Source organism: Oxyura jamaicensis, chromosome 3 (assembly GCF_011077185.1).
Source record: "Oxyura jamaicensis isolate SHBP4307 breed ruddy duck chromosome 3, BPBGC_Ojam_1.0, whole genome shotgun sequence".
NCBI lineage: Eukaryota > Metazoa > Chordata > Aves > Anseriformes > Anatidae > Oxyura > Oxyura jamaicensis.
Genome location: NC_048895.1, coordinates 54,068,283 through 54,090,422, shown reverse-complemented (window position 1 = coordinate 54,090,422; position 22,140 = coordinate 54,068,283).

Below are 22,140 nucleotides of genomic sequence, written 5' to 3'. Positions count from 1 at the left end.
CTGGGGTCATAGGCCAGCACTGAGGTCTCAGTAGAAAAACATTGCGACATGCCAGCAAAATCTTACCTGAGACTGCAACAATGTCGGGTTCTTGGTTATTTTTGTTCTGGCTGAAAATCCCAATCATATTTCTGTTCCAATAACCTTCCAATTTGGAAAGGTTTCTTCTAGTGGAAGCGGTTTCCAGGAGACATAACTTCTTGTCATACCTGAAGTACTAGGGAAAATGCCAAAGGAAGCTTCTTTCATCCACCCCCAAACACCCTGCTTGTGGATGAGGTTTTATGGAGAGCAAATAATGGCAGGAATTAAGAAACGTGGATAATATTCCCTACTCTGGCACTGACTCTAGTTCATTGCTTTCCTTTGTGCTTCAACGGCTTCATATGTAGAAGGGGACCAATTATTCTGACCCACTTCTGTGAAGGAGTTTGAGAACCTTAGCTGCTTTTATGTGCTTTGTTTATTTATTTATTTTTCTGCTGTTCCCAATACTCTGAATCTAAATTATGAGAGGGAAATGGAACTAGTAAATAATATATGGATTTATTTTCCTTAATTGCACAAAGATACATGCACTTTCAATGGACATACAGACTTCATCCTTCTGATCAAAAGGGAGAAAAATAATTCCCTCAATGGAAACGTTAGGAAGCATACAGCTCAGGCTCTGTCCTCAGTTACAGACATTGTAGTGAAATGCTGGTTTAATGCTTTTCTAGCTTGGAGAACACATACTATGATCAGAACTGCCCAAAGAGACACCATGTGTATTGCATAAATATTGAAAAAATATGTCATTTTTTAAAGTTATGTACAAAGAATATTTAAACTGGTTTGTTTAGTTTTTGGACTTTCATTAGGTATTTATCTTACCACATATTACACATTTTTATTGGTAGTTTTACTTGCCTGTTTTCCTTGCTCCTATGGATTAAAAGGAGAGAGGAAAAAGGAAGACAGAAGCTCAAAAAACTGGAAAAAAATGAAAAATTGTTTTACTTGACAAACTCAAAAAAAATGTAAAATGAAAAATGTAGAAGGAATAATTTATTTCTGGGGTGAGAGTCATTTTTCATGTTAAAAAGTTTCAGATAAAACTTCGGCTTGCTCTAACGGTGTAAAACACAACCCCCCCCCCCCCCCCCCCCCCAAGTCACAGCACAGGCACACACAGAACTTCTGCAGGATAATTAGCATTCTGCATAACAGAAGCCAGAGCGGTGAGGTCAGGTTTCAAAGTGGGAAGCAGGGGTAGGCCCCTGAAATTGTGTATATGGGTTAGCTGTAACCAGCCTAGCAAGCTACACAGTTCTGTTACTCCTTTAACCCTTTACTGATGAACATACTTAGCTCACTGCAGAGGTAAAGAATCCATTTCAGAATAGAACTTAATAGGCATGTACTTTTCCCGTTTCCACTGGTTTCAAAACAGATGCTGTATTGACTCAGTCAATAATGGTCAACTAGACATAACTGAGCAATACTTCAAATGGGCTTGCTTTTGCTGCAAAACGGGGGCTTGTTCCCATTGTACCTCTGCTGCTGTAATAGCCTCATGCTCCTCTCTGGGAGCAGGTCTGTGGCAATTGGTATCAGCACTAGAAAAGCAGGAAATTTTAATGTTAACCCAATCATTTCCTCTAATGGCAAGAGATATTCCATTACTCATTCAACAACAGATTTCATGTGTGACCATGAGTAAACACTTCAGTCAGGACACACAGAAACCTACTGAAGCAGCTAATGTGTGTAGAAGTCTGTCTTCATCTCCCAGTTTCCCTTGGATTGAGCAGTATGTAAGCAAATAAAGGTTTTATTAAAATGCATGTGTTGTGGACAGCACAGCCCTTGGATAATGCTGCAATGGGGAGTCAGAGAGCCTGAGATTTCTCCTCCTGAGCTCTGATATCAGGGTGCAGGCTGCAGTGAGCATTTTCATCTTTCACAGTGCTTCCAGATGGTGAAACGGTATGGAGCGCAGTTGGGAAAAGAAGGTTAGTTTGCTGATGTCACATTTGTTATGCATTCTCCTGGCCACTTCCGAACTGATCAGCAGTTTTGGTTTGGACTGCAAAAGCTTGTAGCTAGTGGAGAAATTCCACTGATAATCAGTGTGTTTTCAAGAGATATATTCCTAGAAGCAGTGGTGGCAGGGGAGGGGTTGTGGGCCACATTACAAATGAACATCAGCGGCTCTGTTACAGTTGCACAAAATTAACAGAAATTAGATCTCTAGCTACTGAAGAGAGTCTTCTGTACTGAGATAGCTATTAAAATAGAACAATCAGAGATTACGGTACATGAGAGCCTTTTTAATTGTTAATTTGCCCACTTCAAAATGACCATACAGTGAAATCAGTGTCTTTTAAAATAACATTGTTTTCCTTAAAATTGGTTTCCCTTTTCAGCGTTATCTTTCTAAGAGCACTGTGGTGATATTCTTGGGAATTATCTATCCCACACTGAGGGAGCCTATCTGAAGCTAACACAGTCCTTGCAAAGTGCAAGGTAATTAACCATTCTCCTCCCCCTATTTATCTTGAATTTTGCTTCCATCTAGTTGTTTTTCACGCTTGTAAAGTATAATTTGAATAGAGTTTTAGCACTTTCTTCCTACACAACCCCTCACTCTCCGTTCCCTCCCTCCATAACATTGCAGTGATCTGAGTGTGAATTATCTCAGAGTAAGGGTGGGTGAACTATTCTGCCTCAGCACAGCAGCACTGAAGACAATGGAGCACAGCATCAGCAATTGACACAATTCTTTCTTACAGAGACATTTTGTATGCTAATGAACCTCTGATGGCAAGACCAGACTTTTTTTTACTGCTAATTCTGGCAATATCTATCTCTGATGGGAACCTAATTTCCACCCACAAGGATCTTCAGAGTAAAAGACTGAGCAAAGAATGATGCTCAGTACTGATGTGACTCTCCTCTTGGCTTCACTCCTATGTTTTGCCCACAGCCAGGAAAATAGAGCCTCTAGACCAAAGCACTTGGCATCTGGTATTTCCTTTCAAGTGCTTCTATATGAGCCAGGCTCCTTTCACCACCGGATTCCTTGCAGGAGTTTCTCTTTAAAGCAGTCACTGCTTCCTCAGTAATTAGCCCACAAGACATATTAGCGTAGCAAGGAAACATTGACCTAATAGGTTTAAGTGGTGATGGTCAAGACCAAGCAGCTACCATGAAATGGCAATGTTGGAAGACCAGTAAGAAGGGGCTTTGTTGCATTTTTTGTGCTTTACGCAATGTAAAATGAAGGAAACACAGAGGAACAGTGAGATTCAGATAACTGTATTTACACACTCAGTATCACATGCAAGGCATGACTTTGCTGAATTGCTCTGTGGAAGGTTGAACACTCAGAGCAATTGTTCCCAGCCTGCGCTTAGCTTGAAATCCATGGCTTTCATTTCAGACCCATAGAAGGGCTTATGAGAGCCATAGTTTGTCTGTTTTTCCCAACTGGGTCAGCTAGTTTAATTAGAGATGCTGTGTCTTCCTCCATGGCTTACTTCCCTAGGCTACTCAACTGTTTGAATAGATAATCCCAATTCCTCATAATTACAGCAGCAATATTATATATTTTGCAGAGATAACTCTTTCAACTGAAAATTTAGAGGATCTTCAGCCGACAGTTACATCCTCTTGTGTTAGTACTGTGTTGCAAGGCACAGCCTTGCTTGTCTGTTCTTTTATTCCCCTCCTGTTTACCATGCAAAGCTTTTCCTAGCACCACCAAAGTGTTAGTCTACGGAGGTGTGATTCCACACCAAACCAGCCAGGCTGGTGGGACCACTGTAGTGATTTGCATATTTTTGTTTAAAAACAGGTTATAGCAGGTTTAACTGGTGTATTTACATCCACAGGTGCAAGTTAATCTGATATTAGCCAGTTTTCAACTGATTTAATAATGTTCACACCCAAAGCTGGTTTAATTAACTTGGATTTAGACCAGGGTGTAAGAGAGGACATGTCGATTTGGTTATTAATCAAAGGGGAAGGAGCTCTATCTCCCCTCCATTTCAAGCTCTCCAATAGATTAGTGATGTGACCTTGGGCAGATCTCCTGGCATGTTTTTGCCTTGCTTTCCTCAGACTGGATATAATCAATTTCTCAGAATAGATGCAATAGTGAATTCAGAGGCGTCTGTGAAACTTAATTCCCTGCATGCGGAAAGGGTTTTGGCAGCTGCTGGGGAGTGCAGCTCCGCGGGGAATGGGCAGGGCCTGCCTTCTGCCTGATTCAGCTCCTCATAGCACGATCACTGCCAGGAGTCATAGGTGATGCCGCCCCTCGCAGTGATGCTATCTCTCATGGATCCTAAACTGCAAAGTACATGCAAGTGCAAAGCGTTTGAACTGGCTAGGATGGTCCTAATGAGGGATTTGGACTCCATTCACCACTATGGATAAGAAGTCCACTTTTTGATTTATTTATATATATATATATTTTGGATGAGGGATAAAGATCCTCTTCAGGAAAGCAATACTCTCCCTATTTACCTCCATGTGTGGAACAGCTATAACAAGGTGTCTGGCACTTGTGATGAGCCAAGGGTGGAAAAATCACCACTCTGCTAAATTACAGCAAGTGCTGCTGTCAGGGAGGCACAGGTAGGACTCCTCCTATGTTCCTTCTGTGGGTACAGCTGGGCACAGCTGTCTGTCTCTCTGCTGCCTGTGCCTCTGCTGGCAGGACACCTCCTGCTGAAGGCCTGCTCCCACAAGCCACTCTTTATGGGAGGTATGTTCTTGTTGACTTATTGGCCAACACCATTGAGCCATCTGCTGCTGATCCTGGCTGTTCCAGCCTTGCTCCTTCCTGTCTTCAGTCAGTCCATCATGGAAAGTGTGAAAGTCCTCAGCAACTATCTGCTCATCTGCTATTTGGTCATAGGTTGGACTAGATGATCTTGGAGGTCTCTTCCAACCTAAATGATTCTTTGATTCTGTGATCTATGTCCTGGTGCAGCTTTGCTAGGAGCTTCTGCTTCATATTTCCATTGTCGTTTATTGTTATTCTGGTTAATGCTTTTTGGTTTGTTTTTCTCAGACAAACCATGGTTTTAAAAGTAAGGGAAAGGACCTATGGGCTCAGGATAATTGCCATGGCTTTGTAAGGGTCATATTTTTGTGCACTCAGTCTTGCTTTGAAACATCAGAAAGAATGCAGAGAAAAAATCCTTTTGCCTTAAAAAAAAAAAAAAAGTTTTTTTTTTTTCAACTCATCAGAATTGATTGTGAGAAGATATTCTCATTTCTTAATTGTCCACAACGATTCAGCACAAGCTTCTTTATCAGAACCGGTTGAGAAATCAGATACTCTTGCCTCACACAGGGGTGCTCCAAAAGAGATGGGAAGTGAGAAAGCAAGATACGACTTTGCTCACAGTGCGCTTATGGGTTTATTTAATAGATGGGAGTTTGCACACAATTAACTAATTGAGCAAAAGTCAGTTCTTGGGGTGAAGAGCAGGCCTTCTAAAATAAGAACTCGGCATCATTTGAAGGGCAAACACTTGACACTCGACATGAACTTAAGCAGGAACTGACTTTCAAAGGTAAAAATGTCTATCACATTTAAGTCTACACACATATTCTCTTCAATATTTGGGATTCTAAGCTCTTTGAAGGTAGTCTCTTCACTTCCCCACAAAGCGCTTTTTTGTTCGTCTTTGCAGTAATTTTCTATCTTCTCTCCCCCCTGCTCCCAATCCCCTTAACGTTACAAAAGAGTTTGCTTCTGGGATGAGATTTTGCTTGCTGAGTTTCATCCCCAAATTATATTTTACAGATGACTTTGAAATTCCCTGTAAGTGTGCTCTCATTATTGGGTATCTTTGATACAACTTTAAATACAGCTGTGCAGACATCGCTGCTATTAGTGATAGGAAAATATAAAACTTACAAAGAGAAAGGAATAGTCAGAGCCAAAAAAACCTTGTGATAGATGAAAGTAGCAGTATGTTTCAGATATGGGACCCTGGCCTCGTAAACATTGCAAGCTCTCTGAATTAGTCACTTCACACAATATTCTTAGGGGAGTTTTAATCAGACCATATTGTACAGTGGCTCATCCTGAACGTATTTAGCCTGGGGTTTGTTACCCTGATCTGTTTTTCTTTTCTTCTTTCTCTCTCCTGGAGTTTGGTACAGCAAAAGAGCAGATACCTAGCAAGAACAAGACAATCAAGGCTGTCTTGTGCTGAATAAGAGGCATGCTTAAAGAATGTTGACTATAAACTCTGCAAACCACATATATTTTTCAACAGACTGAAGGACCAGTTTTCATAGATGAAGGGAAATACTGGGCATGCAAAGAAAATATGGGTACTTTGAATGAGAGTAGGAAATCCCCTTTACTAATGTTTCTCCCAACAAGTCAATCCTGTTGTTTTTTGTTTGTTTGTTTGTTTTTCAGATGGCTCAAACACCTCTTCCCGTAGGGGCAGAGTTAGCAGGTAAACCTACTCAGCCAAGAAGCCTGCTGCCCTAACAGATCCACACCGGAATGGACAGTGACTTGTGATCCCTCATCTTTGTGGAAGGCGAATGTACCTGTCCTGAGGTCCGCAAAGTTTTTCTGTGTGCTTGCAGCAGAAAGACACCAGCAGAAACCACCCATGCCTCCATGCTCCCTGCAGTGGCTCTTGGCTAACACTGCTCTGCCCAAGGTTGTAGGGGCTCTCCTGGGAAGACTGCTGAGGTGGTGAATGAGCAGACTCACAAGATCACGAGAGCACCACTAGAGCTTTTGTTTGTCACCCCAGCTCTGCTTCAGAATGAAAATGGGAGGGTTTTGTTTTCAACTTTTGTGTGTGTGTGTACTGTAAAACTTTCTTTGTACTTTATGGGAATGTATATCATATCCCTCACCATTTCAAAGTTTCCTCATGTAAGAAGCACTTGGAGATCATGGTCCCAGCATAGAGAAGAAGAAAAATTGTAAACTTTGAAAGGGGTTTCAGTTAGGGTTTTATGAATAGGCATTTATGAGTGGTAAATATTTCCAGTAGGCTGGAAGTTGCCTTGGTGTACATGTGCAGAAAAATCTTGGAAAAATTTAGACTTCCTTTGCATGAAACTCTTGTCTAATTTACTCAATCAACAGAGTATGTTGTACAGATTCTCAAGGAGCAGGAGGAGCTAAGTGTTTCTGAAATCCTCCCGCTGTGCCATTTTGAGAACTGGTATTCATGTAACGTGTACCCTGCATCTCTTAGCATTCAGCCATTGTTCTCACTATTTCTGAAATCATCATGCTGTGTTGTTTTGAGAAGAGGTATTCATGTACCACAGATCTTTTAGCACTGAGCCATTGCTTTGCCATGTCAGAAATGGCAGAAGGAAGCAGACAACAATATGGCCAGCACTGATGGAGAAAATGGTATTAAAATCCATCAGAAGCAGGATCGAGGGTTCCTTACTGAGATATTATTTGATCAATTGGGATGCACATGGATTAACAGAGAGAGGATCCTGTCTTGATAACCTGATAATGTTTTTATTTGTAGGCAAAAGCGCAAAGAGCTGACAAGAGGAAGATGCAGATATAATTTATGCAAACTTCATGATGCTTTCACTACAGCAGTAGACACAATAAGGCTAATATATGGGGTAGGCAGTATGGTACAGGGGGTGACATGTCTCAGTGGATTAAGGGGTGAGATCACCATGGACTACAGGGAGATCATAATGCTTTGGTGTTAACTTGAAAGGAGGAGCAGAGAATTACATGGATGAGAACTGGGTCTAGATTTGTTCCTCTCATTTATACTATTTGTCTGAGGCCTAAGGAAAATGAAAATGCTGTAAAGCAGAAATATTTGCAGATAATGCAGAAACAGGGAACACTGCCAATACAAGGAAGCTATGTGTGTTTGTGTGTGTAAAGATGAATGACCTAGATAAAAATTAGAGTAATGAGGAGCTGGACAAAACAGAGGACCAAACTCTGAAAGATCATACTGTGCAAAAATACAGCTCAGGAAAATGGAGTTTGGGAGAAACAGTGAGAAGAAATTTGAGGCAGAAGGATTAAAATAGGTGCACACACATGCAGAAATTTACAGAAACCTTTGCAAATTGTACATAAATAGTGGATTTAAGTATATAGAAATAACTATCCTTTAGGACTACAGAGAGGACTACAGAACTACTTATACTATCTTCCTCATTTCTGATCACCTGCTTATAAAGAATTATTAAAGATAATAAAGATACTAAAGATATAGAAAAAGATACAGCAAGAGCAAGCAGAATAATGCAGGGATTGGGGGACACCAGTTGTGCCAAATAAGCCGAAGGAATTAGGGCTATATTCGGTGAAAGAGAAGGCTGAGAGGTGAGATCATTTTGCTCTGTGAAGTTCTTGGGGGAATAGGAAGAATGGTTGATGCCAGACAATTTGAATTTGTGTCAAATACGAGAAGCAGAGGGCACAAATTAAAGTTTTGCATTATACGGAGGGAGTTCCCGCAAGGAATTTAGTTTAGAATTCCTTTGTGCAGGGAGCAGATAATATACAAGATGCTGAAAAGTGCTCTCTACTATACAGAAAGCCCAATGGGAAGACAAATTTTTACTGCTATATCCCAATGCCACATCTTTGTCTGAAGAGTGCTTTAAAGACAGCACCATTCTTCTAGAGAATACAGGAGAGGGCCATAAGAAAAAATAACCCATCTCATTCTCATGAGAATACTCTAAGTGTTTCTCCTGGATTATTGGTAGCAGTTTCAGAGAGGCTGGATGTCTGAACCCTTTCAAAAACTTCAGCTCTGAAAGAATTGTTTCCTGGAAGAATCAGTGAAGTAGCTTTGAAATTACACAGGACTGGCACTGACATTATGAGACCCCTTTGGGATGTAGGACTGAGAAGACTGAATTTCTGCTTTGACATAGTTTTTGCAAGCTTTAAAGGATTAATAATAATGCAGCGGTGGAGATAAAAGGTGTGTGGCAAAGTCTGTAAGACACAAATGAAATGTGTCATTATTTGAATGAGTTTAAAAAAAATATTCAGATGGCATACAAGAAAAATATTTATTGGTGATAGAATTTGTGGTGCAATAGATGGAGATGAATTTACCTGTCTCTCTGGCATTCAGGTGGGAGGTAGATGAAAGTCTGAAGTTTAATAAGAGAGAACTCTGAGTCCCTCCACCACTCATTTCCTTCCTTTCCTCTCCCATCAGTTAAGTGAAATACATCTGCAAGGTATTGGTTCATCGAAAATAAACATTCTTAACTTTTTTCTCCACTAAACTGTGTCACAAATTTTGTATGCGAAGCAAACACTTATAAAGGCTCTGACTCAAAGAAATGTATTTGGCTTCTGTTCTGCCCCTTTTCATTAGGGGCTCTGTGGGCTTTCAGCATCTGTAGGACTCCTTGACCTGTCAGTGACATCTGCTAGCTTATTGCATCTTAGCTTTGCACACAAACTGCTTGCAAGAGAGTCTAAATCCAAACCTCAGAAGCAGAACAGCAGTTGTAAATTAGTCTCTCATACAAAATATAAAACAACCAGCCTTATTACTGTACAAATCCAAAAATGGAGGCTGTAACCCTTTGATGTCTGCAACTTGATTTTCTTCTTTCTCCCTCAGAGTGAATACACCGTTGGGCATCACTTGCTGACACCAAGTAATTTAAATGCACATGGGAAGACAAACAGAAAAGAACCTGATCCAGTCATTTACAGAATGGAGTATATACTGCCATACAGTGAATTATTTTTACATAGGTAATTAATAATAGAGAAACAATGTAGTGACAGTGTGAGTCCCAGGGGAGAAAATTGTCAACGTATTTATTCATTTATTCTTTTCTAACTAAATTGATGGGATAGTCTGATGCCTTTCTGGATTCTGCATGGCTGATGAAACTGCAAACAAGTTTAATTTAAATAACGGGCAAATCTTCCAATTAGCCAAAGCCTAATTCTTATGCCTTGAAATGATGAACTGCATGTGCCATGGCCTCTGTCAGTCTCAAGGGCTAAAAAGCTGCCCACCAAAAAACTCAGACATTGATCTGAACATTTTGGGCATGGATTCAAATACATTAATCTATTGTGATTTGCCAAGTGTCTATAACTGTCCTCTGGAATCCTAAGTTCATGTTAAATGGGATATCACAAATTCTTTCATATAAACTCATCTGTGAGCTATGGGGCAGTTTAAGGGAACTAAAACAGTTCTTGGAAGAATAGAGAGGATGGCACTGAATTCTGCTGCCTAACGAATGGCTAAGTCCAGTGTTCTGTGTGGCTTACTCTTTCAGAAATTACATCATGCACTGTGGTCGAAATCCCAATTTCAGCAGGGGAAGGGTTTTGATAATAATGAAGTGCTACTAATCGGAGAACAAGCCAACAGCCAAAGAATCCATACACAAGAATATATCTCACAGTTCATTTCTCTCATGAGGCAGGTGTTCCTGCATGTAAAAGGTAAGGTTCTAAACTGCAATTTTTTAAGTGAAGAAGTTAGTGTATTTTTGTTTTCCTGTGGCTTAACACTTTTCTCAGATTTCATGTCTCTATGTTTGTACCTCTTTGTTTTCCCATCTTTATGAGTTAAGAATCACCTCTACTTCGATGTTCTTGCAGTTTTTTAATGCAAGCTGCTGGCTGGCATACATGTGGAACAAGAATCCCCAGAGCACATTAGAGGACAGTGGGTAAAGAATGATTTTTGAAATAACTCGCTACAGCTAAATCATGATAAATCATACTATTTCATTGAATTTATCTTCTGCATATTAAATTTACGAAGCTGTGTCATGTTGAAATATTGAAATATCTCCAATGTAATCCACTGTAATCCATTGTTGGGAGTTTCAGGGGGAAAGGGCAGTGAAAGAAAAGGTTGGCTGCCATTAGATAACCAATAATCTGCACAAGCTCTCAGAGCTGGCAGCAGAGCCACAGTCTCAACACTAGTTTCATCCTGGGAGCGATTGACACTCCCTGTACTAGCTATTTGGCTGGAACTTAAATATGTCACTTGGCACTGAGAGTTGATAAAAGCCCTGTTATTTTCTGGGCTGAGAGCTAAACAAGACTGCAGCCTTCCTAAATTATTACACAGAGCTTATAAGGAATTGTTGGTTTATGTGAAGTAATTTAATCAACCTGATCATTAGATGAATTTGCTGCTTCCACACTTTATTCTAATTGTGTTTGTTTATACACGTTACACTTTTGCCCAGTTATTTAGTTCTAATTAATAAATTGGAAACAAACATGGTATGAATGTCTGCTTCCCAAGACCACCTTCCAGAAGCAGAGGAGCCTGCAGGAAGGCAAGCAGCATTGTGAGACACACAGGCTATTCTCCAGGGCTCTCCTTGCAGACTCCCAAACCCAGGGCCCTGACTGGAAAACCCACCATTCATTGAAGACCTCATACCTTCTTTAAAGCTTTCCTTCTTGCAAGTCTGTGTATACTTCATCACCTACTGCTGCATTATTTGTAAGGATACGATTAACATTTGGGATACAGGCACTCCTGAGAACAGCATAACATTTGCTGTTAATCTAAAGGAATATATCAAGGAGGCCTAACATGTGCCCCTTCGCTGCCTTTGTTCTCTGAGTCCTTTTCTTTCAATGTTCCTCTATTACAGGACCCCTTGTGAATGCACTGTCTATCACATCCTAATTCATTTACAAGCTGGTGGATAAAATAAACCCCTCCTGCAGAACAAAACTGGAGTCCATGGTATAAAGGTCTCACTGTGAGACCTGCAAACTCAAGTGTTTTTTTTTGTTTGTTTGTTTGTTTTTGTTTTTGATTTTGTTTTTTTTTTGAGGAAAAAGCAGTGTTTCAGGCTATGTCTTTTCAGGCTAGTTCTACCCATGCACCTTTTATATGTACACATCTTTTGTCATCTGCCTGAGTAGGAAGATATCTTGTAACCACAAGAGGACTGCTGTATCTCTCTATTGCCAAGCCAGTAGCATTTCATATGTCGTTTATTGAAGTAAGACTGCTGTTTGGCAACGATTTGCAGTGCAACCGTCCTGTCTAGTTTCTGTCAGTAGGAAGGTGCTGACTTTGAAGGAAGCCAGACTGGGGCTTAACTACACAAGAGAGAAGCTTCATAGTAGAGGCGTCTGTTATTAAATATGACCGGGAAAAGATTTCTCCAAATTTTTCAAGATTATGTATCTTCCCACGCTTTCATTTGTACTGGGATGAAGTCAGGATCTTTTGAAACAAAACCTGGAGATGCTGCAGATAGACACAGACTTTGGAACAGCATCTGGTCCTGGAGATGCTCCTCTAGAAAGACATTGGGTGTGCACGACCAGCACCAACATGCAAGCAGTGCAGAGAACGAGTGGGGCCTGCCTGCAAAGAACAGCACAGATGCACCTAAAAGAAGTGTACCTAGGCACCCCTTCTTGTTTAGGGTGACCTACCACACAGCATGTAAAGGCCAGGGTGCATGGATTGGAACAAGGGCTTCAGCCTAACAGGCTGGTTGGAAAAGCCAAGGCCCAAGCTGGGGTGTTGATGCATGGTCACCCACACGGTTGAACTGTGGGACCTGTTTCAGTCTGTGGTACCTCCCAGTCTCTGCCTAGATAAGGTTTGAAGGATGACACAGGTGGGGATCTGTACCCTTGGGCTGTGTGGATGAGGTTGTGCCTGGGGGGAAGAAAAGGCTGGAGACCTGTGGAACTGTTGTTGCTTTCCCTCAGGGCCAGAGAAGTGCCCAAAGAGTCATTGTGTTGGCTGTTCTACTGCTCCTCTTACTGGGTCTCAGCTTCTTCCATACAAAGTATGGCAGCCTGTATGAACCCTGAGCCACTGGAGCGGGACTGAGCTATTATTTATGTAGGCATGAATCCCCTAATACTGGGCTGGTGGGTCTTTTGGAGAGGAAGTCTTGCTCTTCTTCCCTCTTTCTTTGACAAAAAATCTCATGCCTCTTGAAGCTTGTACATTTGCTCTGATTAAAATTTTTGACATTGAATTTGCGGAAAAATACTCTACCAGGAAAACTCTTGATCAGGTCAACTATTAGTTTAAGTCTTAATAATTCTGCAAGCCTTCTCTGTTTTAGCAGACATCTGATTTTTTAAAAGCCTCTGGGAATTATGTATTTTAAGCTTATTTAATCTGGAGAAAAAGATGACTGTGGCAGGGAATGGTATTAGGTATAGATGAAGAGGTAATATGGAAGCTGAAGCAGCAAAGTTCTCGCAGAACAAAAAAATGAAAGAAAAGGAACATGTAGCTTAGAAGGGCAGAAAAAGAAAGGGAAGATGGGTTCATGAAAAAGTGTCCATGTATTCAAAATACTTGAACTAAAATATTCTGTGCAGAAGAGCATAAACTGAACACTAGTCTCTCTAGATTTTCATGACTTGAGAGCATAAAGAGTTAATTTTTTTTTTCGGTATTTTTTTCTGTTTTTCTGCCCCACTGTGGCTTATTTTTTTAATGTCAGATCTACGTTGACACTCATATCAAAAAGCATGTGTTTTAACATGATAGATCAGCTACTGAGAGGGGGTAGGGGGGAACTGACCCTACTATTGAGATATATGATACTTATTTAGAGAGATGACATATATTCTTGATGAGATGTGCAGGCATAAGTTGCACACTCCTCATTCAAGGTTACTTATAAGAAAGAAGGAAAAGAAGCTGGATTAGTTCTTCTGCACTCCTTTTTTTTTATTTTTTTTTTTTTATTTAAGATAGAAAATACCGTATTTTCTGCATTAGAAATACTATAAACTGTGGTTGAGTGAGAGAACAGATAACTGTGATAGCACTTGATACTTACACAGGAACAGTTGGGCAGGGATAGAGTTTTAGTTAGCTGATGGGGGGATTTCAATTTCTCTTTTTCGTCTACATAAATATAACTTCAGTTCACATATTCAAAGCATAAGATGTCACTCCTACAATTAGGAAAGCACCACTACTTTTTGCAGTATTTCATAAAGGTGATTTGTAGAAAGCAATACTCTCCTGATGAGTTTGGATTATTCTAAACTATTTGAAAGAAAGTCAAGAAAGAAATCCATAACCCCCAATAATATTTTATACGGGTGAAAAGGCAATGGAAGAGCTTCCTAAGACATGCCTGAAGTTAAATTTTAGGCGATAAAACTCATCTGCAAGGGGAGACTCTCTTGTGTAGTTGGTTAAGAATTTCTCTAATTCAGTGAAAAATGCTGATTTGCTAAAAGAATTTCAGAAAATAAGCTGTTTCATTTCTGTGAATTATTTGTTAATACATCGCATGTGCAATAATAGATATTAAGTTTGCTATTTACAAAAATGATAAATATTGAATTTTTTTCAGTCAGAGCTAACTTTTTCTTTTAAAATTGAATTTAATTTTTACTAGAAAAGAGAAACTAGGTCATGTGAAGCATTTCAACTGAACGAAACCCATTTTTTGGCTGTTTCATTTTGCAAAAAGATGTTCTTTCCAATCTACATTATTCTATGGTTCTGTGAGATTTCATTTTTGAGGCAGGAAGAAATAATTGAAATATAAAATTTTTATGGATATGAAAACTATTTGCTGCCTACCCCTGCTTTCTAATAATGTCTTGATATCTCTCTCAAAAACCTTACATACAACAAAATTTCTCTGCATCTTTTTTCTGACAGAGAGAAACTCAGTAACCTGAATAAAGATATATAATTTGTTTGGTCTTTCTTTTCCCTAGGCTCCTGTGTCGGGAACAGTGGCATGTTTTTTAACTTCCAATTTTCAGTAGAAAAGAAATGAAAAAAATGCTGGAAATATGCATGAAATCTCTCCATCATAGTTGGAAAAGTCTGAAAAAATTGTAGTCCAATCTACTTTCCATTTGTGACTGTCTGTTTATGATTGCTTTTAAATGGTTCATATGAAAAGTTTTCTTTATACCTCTTGCCTTTTACTAGTCCAAGGCCTCGAGACCATCACAAAATGGATGATTTAGGGAGGTGTTCTTAATGACCTGAAAACTGAAAACGAGAACATTAATCTTTAATATTGGGTGGAATTTTTTCACATTACTCTCTATTGTCTTAGTGTTTTTGGAAATTAAGGTAGGAGAATATTTCATGAAAAGCATCACAGACAAACATAGCAGAAACATATGAAACTAAGAAAAGAGTTCTTTGGTACTAGAAAACCAGACTAACAATCATTCTTCACCAAGATCTAGTATTTGGATGAGAGTACCTATATGATTCAGGAACTTAGAAATAAAAAAACAATGAGGTTATGACAGCAAGTATGGGGGCTCTAGTTAGTCCTTGACACTTATCAAGCTGAGTGGAAACATTTTGGATATTTCTGGTAGAAATGGACTTCTGGTCTACTATCTCCAAAACTTCTGTGTAGCACATCAGGGAGTAGAAACCTAAAGATGCTTCTAAAGATAACAAATATGTATATATATGCTTGTTTGTTTGTTTGTTTGTTTATTTTCCTCCTATTTTTCTTCTTTTTCTTCTCCTTTTTATTAAGACTGTACTTTCAACCCTAATGTTTAGCTAGAAAGAGTAGAGTTGATTTCCATCAAGGAATGATGAGCTAATGATTCACTTTATTAGTGAGTTATGCAGTCATCATGCCAGGACATTGGAGGTAGTGACTCTGATTTCAGTTTAGTTTGCCTGTGTGCCTAAATGAAACAAGGGGATTTAGAAACAGGTTGATGTGGTCTCCTCTAAAATTACTCAAGTCATTTGCAAGTCCGTTGCAGTTCACATTGCAGTCCACTACCTATGGTTATTCATTAATCAGATACTTATAAATATGCAAGAAATGGAAAGGGAGATTCAATTTGTAAGCAACCCATCTGCAAGAGCTTATAATTAGGGCTACCATATTTCTGGAAGATGTTAGACCTGCTGAGCATGTATACCCCAGGGTGGATGTGTGTTAGACATACCAGATGATTTCAAACCCTCAACAAATACAGAAATATCTTGAAATATGTGTACAACAAACATAAAATGGGAAAACCCATTTATCTATAATGGCCCTCACAACAATGTTTCAAATCAGACAATTATATAGACAAAACCAACAGTACAGTTAGGAGAAGATATATGGGTTTCCAGTCTCTATATGGCAATTTTTGAGTCCCACCATTTATTGGAAGACAAGGAGCCCATACGAATCACCTGAGACGCTGTTGTTACGTGAATCTGAATCAGTTACGTTAACCACTGGTTAACAGCAAAGTGCATGGCAAATTCCAGGGGAGTGATGGCACCTACACCTAGGCAATGAGAGTAAATGCTTTAGATTCTATCTGTTTTGAAATTTTTATTTGTAAAAACCGAAATGATCCTTCGATACTTTATAGTAGCTTTTAATATTATTTTTACCCCCAAATTACTGTTACTTTCGTCTGTTTAGCTGGTATATGTTAATATTAATTTACTGTTTCTGAATTTGCATTTGCATATCTGTACTGTAGACAATGTTGAATAGGTTGTATCTTGTTTCTGATATATAAGTCCCCTTTCTGATTCATCAACAGAATAGAAAGTAGGCTTGTGATCTCTTCCATGATGCCTCAACGATAGAGTTGTTATTACAAATGATGCCACTTTAGGCAGGATAGACACAAACAAACCATAAGCTCAGAATTGCCCATTGTAATCAAATTGGCTATTTTCCAAACAATTCACAGTCTCTCTCCCAGTGTGACCTTTCAGAGCCCTGCACTCAGCAAAATAGGGTTATATTACCTTTCATGCACTACTGTTCATTTTCAGGAGAAAGCCAGGATTATTGCTCAAATTCTGTTCAGTTACACTGGAGCAACCTCATTGTTTTCAGGGGAGGGCACAAACAAGTCAAGCTGGCATATGGTACAGATGTGTGTTTTGTGTTACACAGAAATGGGAAGGGTTAAAAGCATGCTGTGTAATAAAGATGTGACAAGCTGAATGCCTAGTAAAAGAATTGATGCTGTTTTCCAGTTAGTCCAGTTACCCTCACCTGGCCTTGATAATGGTTTCCAGAGGCGTAATTGGACATAATGTATATATTGGGCAGGAGCCAGAAAGGGAGAGGTGGGGAGATAACTTTTTTACTTAAACAGGTAAAAGAGCAAAAGGCAGCTGGAGTTAGCAATCCTTTAACTTGTGGGATTTGGGCTCTAGGCTATTTTCACTTTCCTCTCTTCTCCCCTAGCATTATAACTGCTCTTAGAAATATTTGAGTTTTTATAGATACTTAAAAAAATATAATCCAAACAACAATAGATTGCCCAGCGGAAAATTATTTACATGAAAACTCCTGCCTAAGCATAATTTTTTCTTGAGATGACATCTACTTTGAAAATACAACACAATTTCATCTCAAATGTAAAAGTAACAACCTCCTCCTTATCTTTTATTTTATTTTTTGCTGACAACAAGGGATACAGAGCTTGCTGACAGTATGTGGCTGATAGCTGTATCAGTCAATCCTAAATAGTCTATAAATCCATGTACAGTATAAAATATCACTGATTTATGTAATTGGGAATTTTTAGCAATACAATTTTGGGTAATTATGTTTGTTTTTCCCTATCCAGAACGTGCTTCCCTGGTGAATCTGGGAACAGCCTCTTATAGTACAGAGCTTCTATTTATTCCGCCCTTGTGCTTCCCTTGAGTATAAGTTATGATATATCAGCATTGTCTTTGAGGTCTACTGAATCTGTGGATATGCAATACTCTGAAGAGTGAAGACGGAATGAAGTTGAAAGGATTCATGAATAAAAAGTAAGTGGATGATACTTCAAACTAAAGCACAAATACTGCATTGCCTAAATGGAGAGAAATTGCTCCTTTTGCTCAAGTAGGAGCAGTGGCAGTAACAATAAGCTAGGATTATTTTGGCCTTTGGTCTCAGGCTCACTTGTTATCGGAGCGTAGCACACAGCAACTACTTGGAATACTTTCTTTTCACGTGATGGTCTCAGGTGAACTTTGGTAAGGAAAATAAATATCTTACTGGGTATAAAGCCTTATAAGTCTGTGAGAGAAGCTTTGCCAACTCTAAGTGATCCCCCCCTAACCTGCAGCACCTCCAAAAATAAATAATCTTTTCAATCCCAAATTCTTGATAAATGGAAAACACTATTCTCCTCCTGGTATTGTCAATTTTCTCTGCTTTTTCAGGGAACCTGACTATTCACGCTCAGTATAAAAACATACTGCATGAGGTAAACAGGTATCAAGGCTAGTGCTGTTTTTGAACATAGATCATCATTTTACTTACTCTCTTACATCATTTAACTCTGTTCTTCTGACCCTGGGACCTGGTAATACACACTGCAACCAATAACCATAACTCCATGATCCGTATAGAATACGTGAGGGATGGTGGCAAGTATATAATTTATTACCTTCAGTAGTGCTGTGTTATTATTATGTGACTGTTGGAGCATTCATAGTTTGACAGATTCCTATTAGCCAGTCACTCAGAGTATGTAGTGTATTATTTTACCAATATCTGATGCCTATCTATAAAGCTTGTGATCACTGCTGTAAGAGAACAGCTGAATTGGCAGGGATGGCATAATCTCCCATCCTGAGGTCTCACCTGAAACATCAGCTTAAGCTGACTAATCTATTTTAAGGCTAGGAAAAGTCTGAGTAACTTTCTTCCTCTCTTATCCTGAATCCATGAAAGGAAGTGTCAAAATAGTACATGAAGTTATTTTCATATGTACTCCCATTCCAATAGCAGAAGCTAAAATTACAAGAAATCTTGTACTGCGAGACAGCCTGTTCTCACAAGATTTCCAGGCCATTAACTGAAGAATCAGTTTGTTTGGATTAGGATTGCACAAACAGCCAAATTCAGGTGCTTATCCAAAAAGCAATGAACCAAATCCTTTGAGCTTTCCTCACACACTTACTATGTTATGCAAATACTGACTATATGTGGAGACAAGCAAGATCAGAAAAACCTCCAAACCTCCTTGTCCAGAACAAGCAGGTTTCATTCATGCTGGACAAAAAAAAAAAAAAAAAAAAAAAAAAAAATGTTGATGTTTTTTTGCTGGCTGGACAAAAGCAGTAAAAGGGAGGGGAGACAGACAAAGAGAGCTGAAGGATGGAGGGTGACGGGCTGAGGAAGACTGTGCTCTGCTGGAGGATGGGAAGAGGATTCAGAGCTGCATATAGACATTAAATGGTCTGTCATATAATGGGAAACTGGGCAACGCAACCTCTGTGCCATCCTAGGGCCAGGGCTCAGCTCACAACTAGGGACCTCTGTGTGGGCTGTAGGGAAGGTGAGCATGGGGCTGTCAGCCCTCTGAGGGATGGATACTGCTGCCATTCTCCCAGGGGTAGAATAGCTGGCCGGAGCCTGCTGGATTCCTGCTTTCACTCTGTTTTGGGCAGGGGTGTTGGACTACGTGATCTCCAGGGGTCCTTTCTGAGCTCTGTGACTCCAGTTCTGTGAAATTATCAACTTTGTGCTTCTGTGTTTCATGAAGATGTGACATAGGCTGAGTAAGTGGCCAGGCTCAGCCACCAGCTCCTGTCACATCACTAAGTAACTTCTTGGTCTAGCTTGCACACTTTATCCTCCTGCATTTCTAAAAATGAGAAAGAATAGATCAGCCTTTTATTTTTATTTTAAGGGTTATGAGGTATAATATTCTAGGGGAAATACATTTAAAGAGTATCAATCAAAATTAAAGAAATGACATGGGCAAAATGTAAGTTTTTTTGTTTTTTTTTTTTTTTTTTTTTTTGTAATTTCCATTACGCAGGCAACCTGACAAAACATGTTGCACATAATAATGATGTCAATTTTTACTAGGAAAGTAATCAATGTGATCAAATAAATTTTAATCTAGGTATCTGAAACAAAGTATTTATTATCATATAGATTCTTACCTAATGCATTACAATGGTATGTTAACAAGCTGGTAAGAAGTGTAAATCTTTAAGGTGAACCAGCGTGATTGTTAAATGATCGTGAGTCCTGCCTTATCCAATGCATGATTGGCAGTAGCACAGAGAACAGGTCTTGCATGTGAAGTAGTACTACTGATCTTGCTCCTGACAAATAATGCAATAAAGTGCTGGCACAGCTGTGTTTTTTAATGATTTCATGAATGGTCAAGCAAATAAGGCATGATACTTTATATTACCTCATGATGAAACAAGAAGCAAAGCTGGAATCAGCAAGAGCTATAGAGAGGCTCCTTTTTGCCTTGCCAAAAAGACACTCAGAAAGCTGAAAGACACTCAAAAGCTGGTGGAAAAAGGACAGGGTTTATGAATTCATTCTGTAAAGGAGTTAAAGCGTTACTTGTAATTCTGGTTGGATGACCTGACCTAAAACAACAGGGTAAGCTTCTCTCCGCCTAGCTTTAGACATTTACGTGGCAAGAATTTAGGGATTACAGTCACCATAGAATCTCTTTATGATCAGTAAAGAGAATAAGCATTTTTTAGGGAGAGATTCTTTTGATTGGTTTCAGTTGTTTTCTTTAGGACAGAGTTGTGAGTTGATAGATATTAATCTCATCAATGACTATAAGGGTCAACATGACTACACTTATGGTGATGTTTAGTCAGAATAATTTTCCTCTCCCTCGCCTCAGATAATAACATTTTGTTTGTTCTCTCTTGCATCAGCTAAGGTATCACAGAATGTTTTCTGAGAAGGTACTCAAACTTTTGAAAAAAACTTACAAGAGAAGCTGTGTTTTCCCAGTTCTCAATGAGAAGCATGGCCAACTATTCAACATCTTCCCCAGGAAAAATGAGTCATTTTTTGACCAGCTCTGCCAAGCTGGTTGACTGGAAGAAATTATGGATGTCACCCTGACTTCTTCAACAGAGCATTTACAGCTCTGAGAGAAATGTGAGTGAAATACTTCTCTACGTCATTCTCTTCCCACATCTTTGGTACCAATTAAAACCTTGTTCCTCAGTAGCACACCATTAGTTATGCATTTTGAAAACCCACCAGAAAGACTTGAGGTGAAATGTGGAAGAGCCTTGTCATAGTGTCTCTCCAGTGAATCCCTGTGTGAGACAAGGCACTGATACACATGAAAGAGCTGTTGGTGGAGTTGGTGATGCCACTCCAGAATGGCTCCCCTGCCTCTGCCATAGCCATAGTCCTTTCCAAAAGGATTTCAGCACAGACTGTTTACCAGAGTAGATATCCAGATGTATGTAGGTATATAGTAGATAAATGCTGAAAGTCCTGAACCCTGTATATGTACAGTATTAACTCTGCTATTTCTCTGGAGCTCTTTGGTTTCTAGGTGTCTTCTACAGCTGCTGCACCTGAACATAACCTCCAACAGTGAAACTGAGCTAAACAGCTCACATTCATGCAGTATTCTTGAATAGGTGGGTGGAGAGGTGTTGAAGTAGTAATGTTTGTCCCAGGGATGTGTTGTTGATTTTAAGCAAAGTGTGTCTCAGGAAGCACAAGCCCACAGGAAATAGCAAAGGGTCTGCAGGGTCACTAAACATAGTCCTCTGAAATATCAGAAAAACCTATTTTATAATTCTTCAATTAGAAGAACCAGCTCCATCTTAAGTGGGAGTGTTCTCCCACTCCTTTCTGCCCCCTTTTTTACAGAAAAAAATACAAGTGCCTCTAAAGGGTTGTCATAAAGTGCAGATGCAGATGCTCAGCAGATTTCCCATTTCCAGCTCATGGTACATGAATCTCACCACTGCTGATTACCTAGAGGAGCATTTCAAGTCTGGGTTCACTCTAGTTGGAAGCACATAATTGAAACAGCCTTGAATCTAACACTGAAAGTCCTCAGATGAAGAGCAGGTCAGATACCCCCCCACTTACTATTTCTTACTGCCAATTTTAAGCAGCTTCTCACTCAGCACTAGGTTTTTGAGTCTCTTTGGGGATAGCAAAGTCTCTTTGCTGACCGTATAGGGATGCTAATTTGAGGTCATCATACTGGGGCTAAGTATCTGTTTGTAGGTGCTGTAAAAGTTTAACACACATGCCTAGTGTAGGTACTCTGGTTCCTGCTATTCTGCATTCAAATGTTCTTCCTAAATGTTATGGAAACCAAGGATGAAGCCTGTATTTTTCTGTCTTCATTGTGAAGATTAATGTCTCAGCCAAACAAGAAATTGTGCAGAG